Here is an 8881-nt window from a genome sequence, read left to right as displayed (position 1 = left end):
TTTCAATAAAATAATATTATACATATATCGAAAACTTTTTAGTCTTTTACAAGCATCCATTTAAAAAAAACATTATTCCTCCCATTATAATAAAAAATTGACGGGGCTACGTCTGCTTCTCGTGAAAAAAATTATATATATTAATTGTTTGACAATTGAAAATTAACACGTTGTTATTTTTGTACTTGATAATCAAATATTAATGCCCTGTTTGGTACCGTTAAAAAATTTGATTAAAATCTAAGTCAAAATCAATAATAAATTTAAACTACACATTTCATAAAACTCACAACTTTTTAATCACATATTCTATCAACTTTTATCAAAATCTGGTGAAATATAATTTTAGTCACTATCAAACATGGCTAAATTATCACATAATGGGTTCTAACATAATTTTAATAACGTATAGGTCAGGCATTTTTGATATCGTAATATGTGCTAAAAAATATCCAAGTCCCTTGTAGAATCCCAAATAATTTTAAACACCTTAGTGGCACTAAGACATGAATATTGGATGGCTAAAGTATACTTCAAATTTTTAGTCTCATTTGAGACCAATTTACGACATATAAAACAATCATTTTGGAAAATGATATCTAAATAAAAATTGTAGCTCTTTGAGTTATCCTTTCAACGCACTTTGAATTACCTCAATCGGATATCGGGAGAAGAAGTTATGATAGAAATACTAAAAGCTGTACAGTATCAACTAGAGTACGCAGAATATGAAAAGTCAAATTCCTACACGATTTTCTAGCACCTTCATAAACATATAACTCCCACATAAATGGCACCCGTATTAATGAGTATTAGGCCCTTTACTTGCCCTTAAGTTGTGAGATTTTCACCTATAAATACGCCCCAATGCATACACATTTTTCACAACAAGCCAAAAGAAAGAGAGAGTTTTCAAGTCTAGAAAAAAAGAGAAAGGAGAGGGAGGAAATTAGTTTTTCTTAGAAGTTTTGGTGCTATCAAGAAGTATTTTCCAAGCATCAATTCTCAACGGAGTGTTTTTTTTTTAAAACATCAAAGGAGTGCATTTTTTGACAAGGTTCAAAGCATCTATCAAGGTAGGTAGAGGTACAAAGTGTTAATTCGTGTTAAATTATAAGTTTCTAGCAAATGAAGATTTATGTTAATGTTTGTACGTCTAATGGTAGCTCCGGTACGACATACACCTCCATGTCTAATGGTACCTCCGGGTACGGCATGTACTTCCGGTCGAGGCGTCGTGTTAAGTCATGACTCTACGTGTTTAGGGTTCTACTGAAAATCCTACTATAAAAAGGTTTCTAAAGTTATAGCTTTGAAATAAATAGCTTGATCACGAATGTACCAATGATATCTATTGAGTTTTTTTTAACTCACGGGTTTAACCCCTTTTCTACAGATTGATATGATTCTACTTTGGGCCTGGATGATGGAAAAGATGGAGAGTGGTGCAACGAGCCCATGGAAAAACTCGGTGAACAAGTTATTTAGATTTATTTTTATGAATGTTTTCAATGTTATTTCTTTAAAACATTTGAATAACGCTGAACGCGAGAACAAGTTGTGTTTTCTTCAAATAGATTACGTTCTGTTATTTTTTTATTCAGTGTTTTATTTAAAGTATTCGAAAGGTTGTTGTTAAAATTATCATTGTAAAAATTAAGCTTCCGCTAAAACATATTCTCCTATGACTAAACCACCAGTTAGTTAAGTAAAGTAAGTAGCGTTCCGGTCCACAAGAGGTCGGGACGTTACATCCCTCCTTTTGGATCTGCTCTGCCAATTTCTTCAAATTCTCCAAGTTATCAAGACCCAATTGATGAATGATTTGAGGGAGAATATCTTGCAATTTCTTGTTCTAAGGAGTGCCACTAACAACCCAAGTGTTGGCAGCAATAGATGCTTGAACTTTAGGATTAGTGAACTGGATGACTACATCCTCCTTGAAAATATTCACCTCCTCAATTGCAGGAATAGCATTTGCCCTAATTCTCTTCAGGGTGCTTTGCATTCTTTTGTCATCTGTGGTGGTAGTCTTGTGAACAGATTTCTTCTTTCTTCTCATGGTACCTTTCCCACCAGTTCGGACTGAACCAGTCATCTTCATTAGCTTTTCCACATTCATCTCTGGGACCGGTGGAGTATTAGATTTGAAGAGGCAAAATGAGGAAAACAAGTCGAGTGTGGTTTAGGGTTTAGGGCTCGGTGTTCGGAGTTCGGGGTTCACGGTTCAGGGTTTTGGTTTTTGGGGTTTAGGGTTTCGGTGGTTTAGGGTTTAGGTTTTTTTTTTTTTTTTAGTAAAGACATCCACACATCCATAATGACTTTTTAGGGTCCACTAAGGAAGGTCGATGGGGGTTAAGGGTTCCCCAACCATATTTATTTCATAAAAATCAAGAATACAGGGAAGGAGGGGGGCATAAACCTTACCTCCAAAAAGCAATAGTGCAACAACTGAAAAATTGAAAATGAACAAAGTAAATGAGGAATACTACTTCCTTGTACAAGAAAAATGCAATAATGAAAGCCTAAACTACAAACCTCTAAAGCGGGGCAATCCATGTCTGTTGATCTACACCAATGCCCTAATCTATCGAGGCAGGTCGAGTGGTCCATATTCTTGGTAATGCTGGTGATCCCAACCCTCTGAAATAAGAGAATCTGCAACCTGGTTACCTTCTTTATAGATGTGAGAAATCGTATCTCTGTCAAAGCAAATTAAGTCTCTTTGGGCTCAGTTTTTACTGGGCAAGTATTGTATGGGAACACATCCTTCACTTGCAGCAGTTCCCAGTTCAGCTTCCCCTACCTAGAAGAGGCTGAAATTAGCTGGACCACAGACAGATCCACACATTGCCTGGCATCTTGGAGCCGGCCAGATTTTCTTTTGGCATGATTGTTGAATGGGCGAGACCATGTTGGCATCCCTATTCCCACACAGACAGCACACATCTATGAGAGTGCACGATTTCTTCGATGACACTGGGTGGGATTTTGGACGATTATTACAGACTCTTCCTCCTTAAATGGAAGAACAAATAGGAGCCATACCTAAATTTGTAGATGCCCCGGACCGAATTCTTTGGAGGATTACATCAGATGGTAACTTTACCACCAAATCAGCATGGCAGCTAGTCCGTTCGGTTCATTAGCCTCACGATTCGTATCAACTACCGTGGAGCCCCATTTTGCCTACCACTATTTCATTCTTCTATTGGAGACTATGGCAGGATCTCATTCCTGTAGATGTGATTATTCAGAGGAGGATTGGATGTCGATTGGCTTCTCATTGTCAGTGTTGTTCTGAGATTGAGACCATCAATCATATTTTCACGAGCAGCAGGATCTCTGACCAGGTATGGCAGCACTTTGGAGACATCTTTCTGATACCTATGACTTTAGGGGAGGGGGTCCGACAGAGGGTCCAGAGATGGCGGTATTCTGGGCAACATGTTAGTCGTGGGCACATTCATACTATCATCCCTCTACTGATATTTTTGTTTTTATAGATTGAGAGGAATGACGCAAAACATAGGGGTGCTTGTATGGTGGCTAGTCGTATTGTTTGGAGGGTCTACCGCATGATCGCTTTTCTTCATATGGGAGGATTGTTTCGAGTTGTGCATTGGCGAGGGGATGTGACACTTGCACCCCTTTTTGGCATTTCTATGACCCATCCTATCCCACCACCACCAATTACGGTTGTTTGGCACACTCCGCCAATAGGATCCTATAAGATCAACACTGACGGATGTGTCAAGGACAGAATTGCGAGTGGTGGAGGCATCATTAGGGACCACACAGGATACTGCATCAGGACATTTTCAGCATCGTATGGCAGATGTTTGATTTTAGAGGCTAAGCTCAGAGCCATACTAGATGGGATTTTGTTGGCCAAAGGACTCGGGATATCAGCTATTTGGATTAAGGTAGATTCAACGCTGGCCATTCACTGTATCACCAAAGGTGAAGGACCATGGACGATTCAAGGTATTCTAAGATAAATCAGAGACTTAATTTGCTTTGATAGAGACACGATTTCTCACATCTACAAAGAAGGTAACCAGGTCGCAGATTATCTTGTTTAAGAGGATAGGGATCACTAGCATTACCAAGAATATGGACCACTCGACCTGCCTCGATAGATTAGGGCATTGGTGTAGATCGACAGACATGGATTGCCCAGTTTTAGAGGTTTGTAGTTTAGGCTTTCATTATTGCATTTTTCTTGTACAAGGAAGTAGTACTTCCTCATTTACTTTGTTCATTTTTAATTTTTCAATTGTTGCACTATTGCTTTTTGGAGGTAAGGTTTATGCCTCCCTCCTTCCTTGTATTCTTGATTTTTATGAAATAAATATGGTTAGGGAACCCTTAACCCCCATCGACCTTCCTTAGTGGACCCTAAAAAGTCATTATGGATGTGTGGATGTCTTTACTTAAAAAAAAAAAAAACCCTAAACCCTAAACCACTGAAACCCTAAACCCCAAAACCCAAAACCCTGAACCGTGAACCCCGAACCCCAAACCCTAAACCCTAAACCAAAAATCAAGATTTAACAGTTTTGGAAGTGATTGGATTGAATTCTAATAAGAACAATGGTGGCACGTTTTCCAAGGTCACCAAAACTTCATCTTCTGCAGTGATTCAAGGTCTGGGACCCTCACCAATGATTCCAGAAGGGCCGAAAACCCTAGGGGTAGTTGAGATTTCGTCTGAATCGCCCAAAATTGACAGATCGAATCCCGAGGGGCCGAAATCTGATTTTTCAATTAAATCATCTACAGAGCTCAACCAATGCCACGCGCCTGACCATCAGATTACACATGAGAAGGCAAACCTTCGACTAAAAAATCATCCAATTCCGACATTGGACGCACCGTCACCGGCGATCGCAAGTTACGGCCAGTCGCTTGGAAAATCGTAGATTCCAGCCAATCCTGAACTCATTTTAGAAAATGGAACATACCGTGATGATCACATGAAATTCCACATCTGCCTGTGAAAAATCATAATTTTCTGACACCGTTGGAAAATCGTCGCCGGTCAACGGCCGGTCAACGCCCGGCCCGTGGTGGTCACGCGCCGGTGACACTTCAACAAAATGTGGGAAATTTTGGTAGGGACCCAATTCCATCATCGGATTTGCCACAGGAGGTCCCTACAGTAATTAATCAAGCTAGGAAGTCATATGCAGCTGCACTTTCCGGTAAATCTGTAGTCTCTCAAGCTGAACGCAGCCAACGGAAGTTTTTGCACAGGTTTTGCAAGCCCCACCGGACTCCAATGGCCACAGGTTCACCTCTAAGGAACCTTTCATGCATATGGGAGAGCCGGCAGTTGCCTTTACCGAGGAAGAAGAGGACTTTCTTTCTGAACCGTATAAATTTACTCTTGTTGGCAAATTCTCACGTCGCAAGCCCTCCATGATTAAGGTACATGATAGCTTTCAAAAATTTGGTTTTTGTGGTGATTATATGATCGAACTTATTGATGCGACTCATATTCTAATACACTTGGCACATGAGGATGATTACTCACGCCTATTTCTCAAGCCCTCTTGGTACATCGATGGCTGTCTCATGCGCATTTTTAAGTGGGCGCCCAGCTTTAATCCTAGGCATGAGACTCCTATTGTCCCTATTTGGGTTTCATTCCCATTATTGCCCATTCACTTTCGGGCAAAGAGTAGTTTGTTTGCCCTAGCTAAGGCCATTGGACTCCCATTACGTATTGATGAGGCCACTTCAGATTTACGACGACCCAGTGAGGCACGGGTATGCATTGAGGTTAATTTGGAGTATAAGCTTCCAGATAGGATTTGGATTCAGCGTGAAAAGTGTGGAGGATATTGGCAAACAGTTGTGTATGAGAAGAAGCCAGATTACTATTTTCGGTGCAGACATTTTGGTCATACTGAGGAGCATTGCCGCCCTGCACCACCACCTGCTCTAGTTGTTGACCCTGTTCTTAAGCCTACTATAGAGATGGCCAAGGATAAGGGTAAAGGAAAGGAGGTCCTTATTGAGCCTCCTAAGCGATGGATTCCAGTTCAGAGAGATCAGAAGAGGCAACACGATGCTAGCACATCTGGAGTTCAGATTCCGCTTTCTGTGTCCACTGTCATCACATCAGTCCCATTACCTACTGGCACTAGCTCACATGCTCAGACCCAGCCATATGTTCCTCTAATTGCTCCTCCCTCTACTACAGCCTTACCAGTTATCAGTGTTGTAGATCCAGTTACATCTACCACTCCTTTAGCTCCTGCTCAGGCTATCAGTCCACCTATCACTCCATTTTATGATCCTATGTTGGATGAGATGTTGAAGAGGCCACAGACACAGAATTTTACAGCAGACACAGTCAGCAGAGCTTCTTACATTCCAGGCCCGACACCGGGTAGGGCTCAGGCACCTATTTCCACTTCTTCTCGTCCTGTTTGTCATCAGAATGTGGAGGCATCTATTCCATCTTTACAGTCAGCGCATTCAGATACAGAGGGCTCACCTCAGATTGAGGTTCACCAGCAGGGACCTTTTCGAAGATCTTCTTCTGATGACTTGGTGGGTTTGGATGAGAGGACAGAGGAAGATGGATTTATCCCAGTTGTTCGGAAGAGACACCCACGGGCTACTGATACTCCACATCCGAGCAAAAGGATTACTCGGAGTCAGTCACATGATACCTCCTCACATTCTCCTTTCCTATGAATGCCATCATTTGGAATGTGAGAGGTGTAGCTAGTGTAGCTACTCGTCGACGCCTGAAGAAACTTATACAGCTTCATCAGGTTTATCTTCTAGTTCTATTGGAGCCTTTTGTTCTGCGGCAGAATTTTGCATACACACGACGCTATCTGCGCTTCGACATGGGAGCTCAGAATGAATCGAATAAGATCTGGTTTTTCTGGAATTCGGGGACTAATGTTACTGTTATTGTTGATCATCCCCAGTTTCTTCACGTTAGAGTTGAGGATCCCAGACTAGCGCGTGCTATCTATTTGACTCCAATCTATGCGTCATACGATGCTACTATCAGGAGAGATTTGTGGGCGGGTCTTCACCACATCTCCCTCAATATGGACGATCCTTGGCTAGTTGGAGGACTCAGCGTTTGTCTGATGATGATTTGGGGCCTAGACCGTTCAGATTCCTCCATATTTGGACCAAGCACCATGATTTTTTAGCCTTTGTCTCCCAGAAGTGGTCGCTCCCTACTCATCTCACAGGGATGACCGCTCTTTGGGAGAAGTTCGTCAGGCTGAAACAGGGTCTGCGCTGGTGGAACCGACATGTATTTGGAGATATTTTCCAGCGGGTGCGCGATACTGAGGTCGGGGTTGACGAGGCTGAGATAATATATGATAGAGATCCTACACCGGAGCACCGTAACTTACTACATCAGGCCCAGGCAGTTTTGAACCGGACCTTGTCTATTGAGGAGAGCTTTTGGAAGCAAATGGCCGGTTCACGTTGGGCATGTGAGGGTGATCACAATACTCGATATTTTCATGCGATGGTTCAGGGGCGTAGGATCAAATAGCGTATCAGGTCTATCAGGACATAGGCGGGGGAAGTGTTATCTACTCCTACTGATATTCAGACCTCGGCTGTTGCTTTCTACCGGGATCTCTTATCTGCTCCTCCACAACCCTTGGACCACATCCGTTCTGATGTCATTCCGAGGCTATTGACGGTGGACGATAATCTGGCACTAAATCGCCCCCCTTTGATTCATGAGGTACGGGAGGCAGTTTTCAGTATTGATGCTGACAGTGTCGCTGGTCCGGATGGCTTCTCATCCCTATTCTTCCAGCATTGCTGGGATATCATTCAGGAGGATGTTTACAAGGCGGTATTGGATTTCTTTGATGGTGGTCATCTTCCACGGGGTTTTGCTGCTACTTCTATTGTCTTGCTACCTAAGAAGGATGGTGCTTGCAGATGGACTGAATTCAGACCAATCAGTTTATGCACAGTGTTCAATAAGATTATTACTAAGCTTTTGAACACTCAGTTGAGTACACTGCTACCGCGCATTATTTCCTCTCCATAGAGTGGTTTCATCCCAGGCCGTTTGATTGGCGATAATGTTTTATTGGCTCAGGAGCTTCTCTACACTTTGGATGATAGAGTGCGAGGGGGAAACACTATGCTGAAGTTAGACATGGCTAAAGCATATGATCACATGGATTGGGGCTTCATTTATTCTGTATTGGAGGCATTTGGATTTGATCAGATCTGGATTGACAGAATCAGGCGGTGCGTTTCGGAGTGTCGTTTCTCCGTACTCCTAAATGGCCACCCATGTGGTTTCTTTCCCTCCTTACGAGGACTCAAACAGGGTGATCCTATCTCCCCATCCTTGTTCATCATTGCAGCAGACTACTTCTCACGCTTGCTCACTCAGAGGTTTCAGCAGTATCCCAGTATGTGTTATCGACATGGAGGTAGTGCTCTTGTCTCACATCTCTCATTTGCTGATGATATGATCATCTTTGCCAACGGTCAGAAACAGTCTATCAGGAGGGTCTTAGACTGGCCAATTGGTGAATAGAGACAAGAGCGGTATTATACTATCCGCCACTATTTCATTCTTCTGCTGGAGACTGTGGCAGGATCTCATTCCAGTAGATGTTGTTATTCAGAGGAGAATTGGATGTCATTTGGCTTCTCGTTGTTCCAGACAGGCATCCACTAGTCAGATCAGACGACTAGAGATTTTGACTGGCTTCAGACATCAGCAGCAGCCTTTCACTTACTTGGATGTCCCCTTATTCAAGGGGACTAAGAGGAGCTTCCTTTATGATGACCTTATCCAGAAGAAAAGGAATAGGATATCAGGTTGGGCCTCACGATTACTATTGCCTGGGGGTCGTAT

The 8881-nt window shown here is 42.4% G+C and overlaps 1 pseudogene; it reads right to left on the bottom strand.

Annotated features, from left to right (window-relative positions):
• Positions 1 to 677: 677 nt before the first annotated feature.
• LOC111403396 lies at positions 678 to 2160 on the bottom strand (annotated as a pseudogene).
• Between the last annotated feature and the right edge of the window lie 6721 nt (positions 2161 to 8881).

Source organism: Olea europaea, chromosome 1 (genome assembly GCF_002742605.1).
Source record: "Olea europaea var. sylvestris chromosome 1, O_europaea_v1, whole genome shotgun sequence".
NCBI classification, from domain to species: domain Eukaryota; kingdom Viridiplantae; phylum Streptophyta; class Magnoliopsida; order Lamiales; family Oleaceae; genus Olea; species Olea europaea.
Note: the sequence above shows the minus strand (reverse complement) of the source record. Positions and strands in the feature narration are given on the sequence as shown.